Source organism: Aegilops tauschii, chromosome 7 (assembly GCF_002575655.3).
Source record: "Aegilops tauschii subsp. strangulata cultivar AL8/78 chromosome 7, Aet v6.0, whole genome shotgun sequence".
NCBI classification, from domain to species: Eukaryota; Viridiplantae; Streptophyta; class Magnoliopsida; order Poales; family Poaceae; genus Aegilops; species Aegilops tauschii.
The window spans coordinates 599910225-599924840 of NC_053041.3; positions in this window are offsets into that span (position 1 = coordinate 599910225).

The following is a 14616-nucleotide window of genomic DNA, read 5'->3' on the forward strand; positions in this document are numbered from 1 at the left end:
GAAAGCAGGGATTTGTAGAGGTGCCAGAGCTCGATTTTGAAATAGAGATGAACAATATTTTGAGCGGCATACTTTCATTGTCAACATAACAACCGAGAGATCTCGATATCTTCCATGCTACACACATTATAGGCGGTTCCCAAACAGAATGGTAAAGTTTATACTCCCCCTCCACCAACAAGCATCAATCCATGGCTTGCACAAAACAACGGGTGCCTCCAACTAACAATAGTCCCGGGGAGTCCCGGGGGAGTTTTGTTTGCAATTATTTTGATTTGATTTGCTTAGAGCATGGGACTGGTCATCCCGGTGACCAGCAATTTTCTCGTGAGTGAGGAGCGAAGTCCACTCCTCTTGAGAATAACCCGCCTAGCATGGAAGATACAGACAGCCCTAGTTGATACATGAGCTATTCGAGCATGCAAAACAGAATTTCATTTGGAGGTTTAGAGTTTGGCACATACAAATTTACTTGGAACGGCAGGTAGATACCGCATATAGGAAGGTATAGTGGACTCATATGGAATAACTTTGGGGTTTATGGAAGTGGATGCACAAGCAGTATTCCCGCTTAGTATAAGTGAAGGCTAGAAAAAGACTGAGAAGCGACCAACTAGAGAGCGACAACAGTCATGGACATGCATTAAAATTAATAAACATTGAGTGCAAGCATGAGTAGGATATAATCCACCATGAACATAAATATCGTGAAGGCTATGTTGATTTTGTTTCAACTACACGTGTGAACATGTGCCAAGTCGAGCCACTCGAATCATTCAAAGGAGGATACCACCCTATCATACCACATCACAACCATTTTAATAGCATGTTGGCACGCAAGCTAAATCATTATAAACTCCTAGCAAATTAAGCATGGCATAAGCAACTATAATCTATAATTGTCATTGCAAACATGTTTCATTCATAATAGGCTGAATTAAGGAATGATGAACTAATCATATTTACAAAAACAAGAGAGGTCCAGTTCATACCAGCTTCTCTCATCTCAATCAGTCCATCATATATCATCATTATTGCCTTTCACTTGCACGACTGAACGATGTGGATAATAATAATAGTGCACGTGCATTGGACTAAGTTGAAATCTGCAAGCATTCAATACAAAGGAGAAGACAAGATAATACGGGCTCTTGGTTAAATCAACAATAATGCATATAAGAGCCACTTCAACATTTTCATTATGGTCTTCCCCTCTCGACCCCCAAAGAAAAGAAAAAGAAATAGAACTATTTACACGGGAAAGCTCCCAACAAGAAAAAGAAGAACGATAAATATTTTTGGGTTTTCTTTTTTATTACTACTACTAAAGCATGGAAAGTAAACTAGCTAGAAGCTACAACTAATTTTTTGTTGTTTTTCTTAAGGTTTTTCAAACACACAAGAAAAAGGTGAGAAAAGAAAATAAACTAGCATGGATATTACAGTGAAAAAGTATGAGCACCGACAACTAGCATGAGTGTGTGAACATGAATGTAATGTCTATGAGAAATACGTACTCCCCCAAGCTTAGGCTTTTGACCTAAGTTGGTCTAGGGCCATGGCTGGCCTGGCGGATATCCAAAGTTGTAGCTGGGGCCGTAATGAGATGCAGCAGCTATTGCCTCATGAGCTACCGCTTGGAGGCGAGCTGCCTCCGTCCTCCTCTTATACTCGTTCGCCTCCTCCCTGGTTATAATATATCTCCCTTTTGTCTGAAAGTAAAAGAAAGTAGGAGCAGGGAGAGCAACATGGAAAATGCGGCGCCTGTCAAACATTAGTCGGTACTGGAGAGGTTGTTCATTCCTCTCAATAAACTGATGGCGAACCATAGCCTCATAACCTAGATAAGTGGGAGGCAACTCCATATCATTTTCATGTATGGGTATCTCAAGAAAATTAGCCACACGGGTTGCATAAATTCCACCAAACAAGTCTCCACTTAAACCATTATTATGCAACCTTCGTGCAATAATGGCCCCCAAGTTGTATTGTTTATCTCCTAAAATAGCACTCTTGAGAACACTAAGATCTGGAACACACATGGGGCATGCCTCATCCTTACCATTTATGCATCTACCTATAAAGAGAGCAAAATAATGTATAGCAGGAAAATGAATGCTCCCTATGGTAGCTTGTGTTATCTCTCTAGATTCCCCCACAGTAATACTAGCAAGAAAATCTTTAAACTCAGATTTGCGAGGTTCACTAGCACTACCCCAATGTGGAAGTTTGCAAGCAGTATTAAAATCTTCTAAGTCCATAGTGTAAGATTTACCATAAAGATCAAATAGGACAGTGTGAGAATTACGTGAAGATGAAAATTTGAACCTTCTCACAAAGGAATCAGTTAGGTGATAATACTGAGGGCACTTATCTAGCATGAAGCCCTCGAGTTCAGCATTACGCACATATGTGTCAAATTCCTCCTTAATTCCTGCTTGGACCATGAAATCTTCTAACGGCCATTCACAAGGCCGCACTCGAGCTTCTCTTGGTAGTTCATGGTCTGGCTCACGCATTGCGGGCCTGGGTCCTTGCTTCCTTGAAGAACCACCTTGGTACAATTTGCTAAACATATTTCTTCCTCTGAAAATTTTAGTAACTCCAAATAAAAGTGAACCAAACTCAACAAAATTTATAGCAACTACTCCCACAAGTGCCTAGAGACTATATCATGTATTAGAACTACTTGGGACCATATAAATTTGACATGCAAGCTCAAGAACAGGGTCACCTAGGCAGCAAAAAGTTTTAATGAATAAAGCACTAAAACAAAAACTAATTGGACCATTGGAGGAGTCACATACCGAAGAACAATCCCCCAAAGCAGTTTTGTGAGTGGAGCTTGAGCAAGGAGATCGAAAATGGCAGCAAGATGAGCTAGAACTCGTGCTTGAGCTGGTTGGTGATTTTTTTGGGAGGAAGGAGTGTGTGGTGGCTGGAATAAGTGGAGGGGGGCCACCAGGGGCCCACGAGGCAGGGGGTGCGCCCAGGGGGTGGGCGCGCCCTGGACCCTCATGGCAAGGTGCTTGCTCCCCCTGATGTGTTCTCAGTGCCAGATATTCTCAAATATTCCAGAAAAAATCATATTTCATTTTCAGGGCATTTGGAGAACTTTTATTTTTGGGGTATTTTTTATTGCACGGATAATTCAGAAAACAGACAGAAAATACTATTTTTGCTTTATTTAATCTAAATAACAGAAAGTAAAATGAGGGTACAGAAGGTTGTGCTTTCTAACTTCATCCATCTCATGATCATCAAAAGGAATGCACTAACAAGGTTGATCAAGTCTTGTTAACAAACTCATTCTGAATCACATGAAACCGGAGAATTTTCGAATAGCACTATGTTACCTCAACGGGGATATGCACATCCCCAACAATAAGAATATTATATTTCTTCTTGACAATAGGAAGAGGAAATTCAAAACCTCCAATAATAATTGATGAAATTTTTCCAATAGAATTGATACTGTGGACTTGAGGTTGTTTCCTCGGAAAGTGTACCGTATGCTCATATCCATTAACATGAAAAGTGACATTGCCTTTGTTGCAATCAATAACAGCCCCTGCAGTATTTAAAAAGGGTCTACCAAGGATAATCGACATACTATCGTCCTCGGGAATATCAAGAATAACAAAGTCTGTTAAAATAGTAACGTTTGCAACCACAACAGGCACATCCTCACAAATACCGACAGGTATAGCATTTGATTTATCAGCCATTTGCAAAGATATTTCAGTAGGTGTCAACTTATTCAAATCAAGTCTACGATATAAAGAGAGAGGCATAACACTAACACCGGCTCCAAGATCACATAAAGCAGTCCTAACATAGTTTCTTTTAATGGAGCATGATATAGTTGGTACTCCTGGATCTCCTAGTTTCTTAGGTATTCCACCCTTAAAAGTATAATTAGCAAGCATGGTGGAAATTTCAGCTTCCGGTATCTTTCTCTTATTTGTGACAATATCTTTCATGTAGTTAGCATAAGGATTCATTTTAAGCATATCAGTCAAACGCATACGCAAAAAGATAGGTCTAATCATTTCAGCAAAGCGCTCAAAATCCTCATCATCCTTTTTCTTGGATGGTTTAGGAGGAAAAGGCATGGGTTTCTGAACCCATGGTTCTCTTTCTTTACTGTGCTTTCTAGCAACGAAGTCTCTCTTATCATAACGTTGATTCTTTGATTGTGGGTTATCAAGATCAATAGCAGGTTCAATCTCTACATCATTATCATTGCTAGGTTGAGCATCAACATGAACATCATCATTAGCATTATCACTAGCTTCATGTTCATCACCAGATTGTGTTTTAGCATCAGAAATAGAAATATCATTGGGATTCTCAGGTGTGTCAACAACAGGTTCACTGGAAGCATGCAAAGTCCTATCATTTTTCTTTTTCTTCTTTTTAGAAGGACTAGGTGCATCAACATTAGTTCTCTGAGTATCTTGCTCAATTCTCTTAGGGTGTCCCTCAGGATACAAAGGTTCCTGAGTCATTTTGCACCCTCTAGTCATAACTCTAATAGCATTATCATTCTTCTTATTATTTAATTCATTGAGCAAATCATTTTGATCTTTAAGCACTTGTTCTACTTGAGTGGTAACCATAGAAGCATGTTTACTAATGAGTTTAAGTTCACCTTTAACTCTAGACATATAATCACTCAAGTGTTCAATCATATAAGCATTATGTTTCAATTGTCTACCAACATAAGCATTGAAGTTTTCTTGTTTAACAATAAAATTATCAAACTCATCTAAGCATTGGCTAGCAGACTTATAACGAGGAATATCACCTTCATCAAATCTATAGAGAGAATTTACCTTTACTACCTGCGTCGGGTTATCAAGACCATGTATTTCTTCAATAGGAGGTAAATTATTAACATCTTCAGCTTTAATACCTTTTTCTTTCATAGATTTCTTTGCCTCTTGCATATCTTCAGGACTGAGAAATAGAATACCCCTTTTCTTTGGAGTTGGCTTAGGAGTTGGTTCAGGAAGTGTCCAATTATTTTCATTAGTCAACATATTATTCAATAGCAATTCAGCTTGATCAACTGTTCTTTCCCTGAAAACACAACCAGCACAACTATCCAGGTGGTCTCTGGAAGCATCGGTTAGTCCATTATAAAAGATATCAAGTATTTCATTTTTCTTGAGAGAATGATCAGGCAAAGCATTAAGTAATTGGAGAAGCCAAGACTCTCTTCTTCAATTTGCACAAAATTATATATTTCCCTTAAAGCAGCTTGTTTCTTATGAGCGGGGAAATAGTTAGCAGAGAAGTGATAAATGATATCCTGGGGACTACGCACACAACCATGATCAAGAGAATTAAACCATGTATTAGCATCACCCTTTAATGAGAACAGAAATAACTTAAGGATATAGTAGTAGCGAGTTTTCTCATCATTAGTGAACAGGGTGGCTATATCATTTAATTTAGTAAGATGTGCCACAACAGTTTCAGATTCATAGCCATAAAAAGGATCAGATTCAACCAAAGTAATTATCTCAGGATCAACAGAGAAATCATAATCCTTATCAGTAACACAGATAGGTGAAGTAGCAAAAGCAGGGTCATATTTCATTCTAGCATTCAGAGATTTTTCTTTCAGCTTAGCTAATAGTTTCTTAAGATCATTCCTATCATTGCAAGCAAGAAAGTCTCTAGCAGTTTCTTTATCCATAACATAACCCTCAGGCACAACAAGAAATTCATATCTAGGGGGAGAATCTTCATCGTCACTTTCATCAATATTATCAGTTTCAATAATTTCATTTTCTCTAGCCCTAGCAAGTTGTTCATCAAGAAATTCACCTAGTGGCACAGTAGTATCAAGCATAGAAGTAGTTTCATCATAAGTATCATGCATAGCAGAAGTGGCATCATCAATGACATGCGACATATCAGAATTAATAGCAGAAGCAGGTTTAGGTGTCGCAAGCTTACTCAAAACAGAAGGTGAATCAAGTGCAGAGCTAGATGGCAGTTCCTTACCTCCCCTCGTAGTTGAGGGGAAAATCTTAGTTCTTTCGTCTTTCAGGTACCTCATAGTGATCAGCAGATATAAATCCCAAGTGACTCAAAGAATAGAGCTATGCTCCCCGGCAACGGCGCCAGAAAATAGTCTTGATGACCCACAAGTATAGGGGATCGCAACAGTTTTCGAGGGTAGAGTATTCAACCCAAATTTATTGATTCGACACAAGGGGAGCCAAAGAATATTCTCAAGTATTAGCAGTTGAGTTGTCAATTCAACCACACTTGGATAACTTAGTATCTGCAGCAAAGTATTTAGTAGCAAAGTAGTATGGAAGTAATGGTAACGGTGGCAAAAGTAACAGTGATAGTTTTGTAGTAATTGTAACAGTGGCAACGGAAAAGTAACTAAGCAAAGAGCAATATGTGAAAAGCTCGTAGGCATTGGATCGGAGATGGAGAATTATGCCGGATGCGATGCCTCATGCAATAGTTATAACATAGGGTGACACAGAACTAGCTCCAATTCATCAATGTAATGTAGGCATGTATTCCGAATATAGTCATACGTGCTTATGGAAAAGAACTTGCATGACATCTTTTGTCCTACCCTCCCGTGGCAGCGGGGTCCTATTGGAAACTAAAGGATATTAAGGCCTCCTTTTAATAGAGTACCGGACCAAAGCATTAACACTTAGTGAATACATGAACTCCTCAAACTACGGTCATCATCGGTAAGTATCCCGATTATTGTCACTTCGGGGTTAACGGATCATAACACATAATAGGTGACTATAGACTTGCAAGATAGGATCAAGAACTCACATATATTCATGAAAACATAATAGGTTCAGATCTGAAATCATGGCACTCGGGCCCTAGTGACAAGCATTAAGCATAGCAAAGTCATAGCAACATCAATCTCAGAACATAGTGGATACTAGGGATCAAACCCTAAAAAAACTAACTCGATTACTTGGTAAATCTCATCCAACCCATCATCGTCCAGCAAGCCTACGATGGAATTACTCACGCACGGCGGTGAGCATCATGAAATTGGTGATGGAGGAATGTTGATGATGACGATGGCGACGGATTCCCCTCTCCGGAGCCCTGAACGGACTCCAGATCAGCCCTCCCAAGAGAGATTAGGGCTTGGCGGCGGCTCCGTATTGTAAAACGCGATGAATCCTTCTCTCTGATTTTTTTTTCTCCCCGAACATGAATATATAGAGTTGGAGTTGAGGTCGGTGGAGCACCAGGGGGCCCACGAGGCAGGGGGCGCGCCCAGGGGGGTAGGCGCGCCCCCAACCCTCATGGACAGGGTGTGGCCCCCCTGGCCTTGATTCTTTCGCTAGTATTTTTTATTAATTCCAAAAATATTCTCCGTGAAGTTTCAGGTCATTCTGAGAACTTTTATTTCTGCACAAAAATAACATCATGGCAATTCTGCTGAAAACAGCGTCAGTCCGGGTTAGTTCCATTCAAATCATGCAAGTTAGAGTCCAAAACAAGGGCAAAAGTGTTTGGAAAAGTAGATACGACGGAGACATATCAATAGTCCGGCGAGCTCAGGAAGCCCGTCTTCGGACCTAGCGATACGCTCCAGATCTAAGGCCAGAGCGGAGGTTGGGGGCGCGAATCCTTGGAAGATCAAGTCTCCTCAAATATCAGGAACATAGTCCAGATTTCCAAAACTAATCTGGTGACCTGGGGCGTAGCTGTCGATCTGCTCTAGATGGCCAAGCGAGTTGGCCCGCATTGTGAAGCCGCCGAACACAAAGATCTGGCCGAGGAGGAAAACCTCCCCCAGGGCAGCATAGTTGTAGATGATTGATGGAGCCATCGAACCTTCTGGTGACGACGCAGCGGAACTCTCAATGAAAGCACCAATGTCAGTGTCAAAACCGGCGGATCTCGGGTAGGGGGTCCCAAACTGTGCGTCTAGGTTCAATGGTAACAGGAGACGGGGGACACGATGTTTACCCAGGTTCGGGCCCTCTCGATGGATGTAATACCCTACTTCCTGCTTGATTGATCTTGATGAATATGAGGATTACAAGATTTGATCTACCACGAGATCATAATGGCTAAACCCTAGATGTCTAGCCTGTATGATTATGATTGCCTCTACGGACTAAACCCTCCGGTTTATATAGAAACCGGAGGGGACTAGGGTTGTACAAAGTCGGTTACAGAGAAAAGAATCTTCATATCCGAACGCCAAGCTTGCCATCCACGCAAAGGAGAGTCCTATCCGGACACAGGAGAGAGTCTTCTATCTTGTATCTTCATGGCCCATCAGTCCGGCCCACGTCACACAGGCCGGACGCCTGAGGACCCCTTAATCCAGGACTCCCTCACTTAGGTACACATCAATGTCATTGCCGGGTTTCTTAGGGCCTTGGATGAGAACTGGCATCATAATGAACTTCCGCTTCATGCACATCCAAGGAGGAAGGTTATACATACATAGAGTCACAGGCCAGGTGTTGTGATTGCTGCCCTGCTCCCTGAAAGGATTAATGTCATCCGCGCTTAAACCAAACCATACGTTCCTTCGGTCACCTGCAAACTCGGCCCGGTACTTTCTCTCAATTTTTCTCCACGGTGACCCGTCAGTGGGTGCTCTCAACTTCCCGTCTTTCTTACGATCCTCTCTGTGCCATCGCATCAACTTGGCATGCTCTTTGTTTCTGAACAGACGTTTCAACCGTGGTATTATAGGAGCATACCACATCACCTTGGCAGGAACCCTCTTCCTGGGGGGCTCGCTGTCAACATCACCAGGGTCATCTCGTTTGATCTTATACCGCAATGCACCGCATACCGGGAATGCCTTCAAATCCGCGTACACACCGCGGTAGAGTATGCAGTCATTAGGGCATGCATGTATCTTATGCACCTCCAATCCTAGAGGGCATATGACCTTCTTTGTTGCGTACGTACTGTCGGGCAATTCGTTATCCTTTGGAAGCTTCTTCTTCAATATTTTCAGTAGCTTCTCAAATCCTTTGTTAGGCACAGCATTCTCTGCCTTCCACTGCAGCAATTCCAGTATGGTACCGAGCTTTGTGTTTCCATCTTCGCAATTGGGGTACAACCCTTTTTTGTGATCTTCTAACATGAGATCGAACTTCAGCTTCTCCTTTTGACTTTCGCACTGTCTCCTTGCATCAACAATGACCCGGCGGAGATCATCATCGGGCACATCGTCTGGTTCCTCTTGATTTTCAGTTTCCCCCGTTGCAGCATCATCATATTCAGGGGGCACATAGTTGTCATCGTCCTCTTCTTTTCATTGTCTTCCATCATAACCCCTATTTCTTCGTGCTTGGTCCAAACATTATAGTGTGGCATGAAACCCTTATAAAGCAGGTGGCTGTGAAGGATTTTCCGGTCAGAGTAAGACTTCGTATTCCCACATATAGGGCATGGACAGCACATAAAACCATTCTGCTTTTAGCCTCAGCCACTTCGAGAAAATTATGCACGCCCTTAATGTACTCGGAGGTGTGTCTGTCACTGTACATCCATTGCCGGTTCATCTGCGTGCATTATATATAATTAAGTGTGTCAAAAACCATTATAGAACATCATGAATAGATAAGTGACCAAATTAATAGAAGTTCATCATCACATTAAAACCAAAGTACATACATAGTTCTCATTGAACAACATATAGCTCTCCAGAGCATCTAATTAAACCATACATTGAAACTATGTAAAAAATTTCAATGCAACAACAAATGTGATCATAATCGCAACCAAGGTAACAATTGATCCAACGCCATAATGATACCAAGCCTCGCTATGAATGGCATATTTTCTAATCTTTCTAATCTTCAAACGCATTGCATCCATCTTGATCTTGTGATCATCGACGACATCCGCAACATGCAACTCCAATATCATTTTCTCCTCCTCAATTTTTTTATTTTTTCCTTCAAGTAATTGTTTTCTTCTTCAACTAAATTTAACCTCTCGACAATAGGGTCGGTTGGAATTTCCGGTTCACATACCTCCTAGATAAATAAAATCTATGTCACATTGGTCGTCATAATTTTCATAAACAATAAATGAACCAAATAGTTATAAAAGATAATATATACCACATCCGAATCATAGACAGGACGAGGGCCGACGGGGGCGGGTACCAAAACCATCGCACTATATAATAACAAGCACTAATAAAAGTAAGAAAATTAGACAAGTATCTATCTAATCATACAAGTAAGAATTTTTTCTTTTAGAAAGAAGATAAGAACAAGAGGCTCGCCACGGTGGTGTCGGCGACGAGATCAGTGCGGGCGATCGACGGCGGTGAAGACGGGGACGGGACTTGACGGACCGCTAAACCTAGACAAATCTCGAGGAAAATGGAGCTTGGAGGTCGAGCTTTGAGAGGAGAAAGCTTAACTAGTGTGGCTTGGGCATTTCATCTAACACCTCATGTGCATAGGAGGTGAGCTAGAGCACCACAAAGCTCTCCCCTCGCCGGCCAGAAAAAATAGAGCAGTGTGGAGTGCTCTGCTCGCCGGCGATGGGGTATATATAGGCACCTCATTGGTCCCGGTTTGTTGCTGGAACCGGGACTAAAGGCCCCCCTTCTGTCCCGGTTCCAGCCACGAACTGGGACCATTGGATGTGGGCCAGGAGCGAGGACAATTGGTCCTGGTTCGTGCCTGGAACCGGGACAAAAGGGTCCAGACGAACCAGGACCAATGCCCCACGAGGCCCGGCCGGCCCCCTGGGCTCACGAACCGGGACGTATGCCTCCATTCGTCCCGGTTCATGACTGAACCGGGACTAATGGGCTGGCCAAGCCTGAACCAAAGCCCTGTTTTCTACTAGTGAGGGTTAATAGGATTAACAGCTTACTATTGTCAGGAAAACAACAAGTGCAGACTTGGAAACTAGGGGGAATAGAACTCGAAAGTTAAGCGTGCTCAGACTGGAGTAGTGAGAGGATGGGTGGCCGGCTGGGAAGTTAGACGATTTGGAATGAGTGATCCACACTTGAGCAGTTATGAGGGGTGATTAGAGACTAAATCATCAAATAATTCAGAAAATTGAAAATCAGAAGAAAAAAATCAAAAAAATTCCAAAAAATTCAAAAAAAAAAAACCTTTAGTACCGGTTGGTGTTACCAACCGGAACTAAAGGTTGATACGTCTCCAACATATCTATAATTTTTTATTGTTCCATGCTATTATATATTCTGTTTTGGATGTTAATGGGCTTATTTGTACACTATTATATTATTTTTGGGACTAACCTATTAACCCAAGGTCCAGTGCAAATTGCTGTTTTTTTGCCTATTTAAGTGTTCCGCAGAAAAGGAATATCAAACGGAGTCCAAACGGAATGAAACCTTCGGGAGCGTGATTTTTGGAACAAACGTGATCCAGAGGACTTGGAGTGGACGTCAAGAAATCAACGAGGAGGCCACGAGGCAGGGAGGCGCGCCTGACCCCCTGGGCGCGCCCCCAGCCTCGTGGGCCCCTCGTGGCTGCACCGACCTACTTCTTCCTCCTATATATACCTACATACCCCGAAACCATCCAGGAGCACGACGAAACCCTATTTCCACCACCGCAACCTTCTGTACCCGTGAGATCCCATCTTGGGGCCTTTTCCGACGCTCCACCGGAGGGGAAACCGATCACGGAGGGCTTCTACATCAACACCATAGCCTCTCCGATGATGTGTGAGTAGTTTACCACAGACCTTCGGGTCCATAGTTATTAGCTAGATGGCTTTTTCTCTCTCTTTGGATCTCAATACAAAGTTCTCCTCGGTCTTCTTGGAGATCTATTCGATGTAACTCTTTTTGCGGTGTGTTTGTCGAGATCCGATGAATTGTGGGTTTATGATCAAGATTATCTATGAACAATATTTGAATCTTCTCTGAATTCTTTTATGTATGATTGGTTATCTTTGCAAGTCTCTTCGAATTATCAGTTTGGTTTGGCCTACTAGATTGATCTTTCTTGCAATGGGAGAAGTGCTTAGCTTTGGGTTCAATCTTGCGTTGCTCGATCCCAGTGTCAGAAAGGGAAACGACACGTATTGTATTGTTGCCATCGAGGATAAAAAGATGGGGTTTATATCATATTGCTTGAGTTTATCCCTCTACATCATGTCATCTTACCTAATGCGTTACTCTGTTCTTATGAACTTAATACTCTAGATGCATGCTGGATAGCGGTCGATGTGTGGAGTAATAGTAGTAGATGCAGGCAGGAGTCGGTCTACTTGTTGCGGACGTGATGACTATATACATGATCATGCCTAGATATTCTCATAACTATGCTCAATTCTATCAATTGCTCGACAGTAATTTATTCACCCACCGTAATACTTATGCTATCTTGAGAGAAGCCACTAGTGAAACCTATGGCCCCGGGGTCTATTTTCCATCATATAAGTTTCCAATCTATTTTTACTTTGCATTCTTTACTTTCAATCTTTATCATAAAAATACCAAAAATATTATCTTATCATCTCTATCAGATATCACTTTTGCAAGTGGCCGTGAAGGAATTGACAACCCCTTTATCGTGTTGGTTGCAAGGTTCTTATTTGTTTGTGTAGGTACGAGGGACTTGCGTGTGGCCTCCTACTGGATTGATACCTTGGTTCTCAAAAACTGAGGGAAATACTTACGCTACTTTGCTGCATCACCCTTTCCTCTTCAAGGGAAAACCAACGCATGCTCAAGAGGTAGCAATAAGGATTTCTGGCGCCGTTGCCGGGGAGTCTACGCACAAGTCAAGACATACCAAGTACCCATCACAAACTCTTATCCCTCGCATTACATTATTTGCCATTTGCCTCTCCTTTTCCTCTCCCCCACTTCACCCTTGCCGTTTTATTCGCCCTCTTTTCCCGTTCACCTCTTTTTCGCTTGCTTCTTGTTTTCTTGTGTGTTGGATTGCTTGCTTGTCACGATGGCTCAAGATAATACTAAATTGTGTGACTTTGCCAATACCAACAACAATGATTTTCTTAGCACTCCGATTGCTCCTCTTACCGATGTTGAATCTTGTGAAATTAATGTTGCTTTGCTGAATCTTGTCATGAAAGATCAATTCGCCGGCCTTCCTAGTGAAGATGCCGCTACCCATCTAAATAGCTTTGTTGATTTGTGTGATATGCAAAAGAAGAAAGATGTGGACAATGATATTGTCAAATTGAAGCTATTTCCTTTTTCGCTTAGGGATCGTGCTAAAACTTGGTTTTCGTCTTTGCCTAAAAATAGTATTTATTCTTGGAATAAGTGCAAAGATGTTTTTATCTCTAAGTATTTTCCTCCCGCTAAGATCATCTCTCTTAGAAACGATATTATGAATTTTAAGCAACTTGATCATTGCTACCTCTTAAGCACTGCGTTGGTTTTCCCTTGAAGAGGAAAGGGTGATGCAGCAAAGTAGCATAAGTATTTCCCTCAGTTTTTGAGAACCAAGGTGTCAATCCAGTAGGAGGCCACGCACGAGTCCCTCGCACCTACACAAACAAATAAATCCTCGCAACCAATGCGATAAGAGGTTGTCAATCCCTACACGTTCACTTACGAGAGTGAGATCTGATAGATATGATAAGATAATATTTTTGGTATTTTTATGATAAAGATGCAAAGTAAAGAAAGTAAAATAAAAACGGCGCCAGAAATAGCTTGTTGTCGGGAGATTAATATGATGGAAAATAGACCCGAGGGCCATAGGTTTCACTAGTGGCTTCTCTCAAGAGCATAAGTATTTACGGTGGGTGAACAAATTACTGTTAAGCAATTGACAGAATTGAGCATAGTTATGAGAATATCTAGGTATGATCATGTATATAGGCATCACGTCCGAGACAAGTAGACCGACTCCTGCCTGCATCTACTACTATTACTCCACACATCGACCGCTATCCAGCATGCATCTAGAGTTTTAAGTTCATAAGGACAGAGTAATGCTTTAAGCAAGATGACATGATGTAGAGGGATAAACTCATGCAATATGATATAAACCCCATCTCTTGTTATCCTCGATGGCAACAATACAATATGTGCCTTGTTGCCCCTACTGTCACTGGGAAAGGACACCGCAAGATTGAACCCAAAGCCAAGCACTTCTCCCATTGCAAGAAAGATCAATCTAGTAGGCCAAACCAAACTAATAATTCGAAGAGACTTGCAAAGATAACCAATCATACATAAAAGAATTCAGAAGATTCAAATATTGTTCATAGATAAACTTGATCATAAACCCACAATTCATCGGTCTCAACAAACACACCGCAAAAGAAGATTACATCGAATAGATCTCCACGAGAGAGGGGGAGAACATTGTATTGAGATCCAAAAAGAGAGAAGAAGCCATCTAGCTAATAACTATGGACCCGGAGGTCTGAAGTAAACTACTCACACATCATCGGAAAGGCTATGGTGTTGATGTAGAAGCCCTCCGTGATCGATGCTTCCTCCGGTGGAGCTCCGGAACAGGCCCCAAGATGGGATCTCACGGGTACAGAAGGTTGCGGCGGTGGAATTAGGTTTTTGGCTCCGTATCTGGTAGTTTGGGGGTACGTAGGTATATATAGGAGGAAGGAGTACGTCGGTGGAGCAAT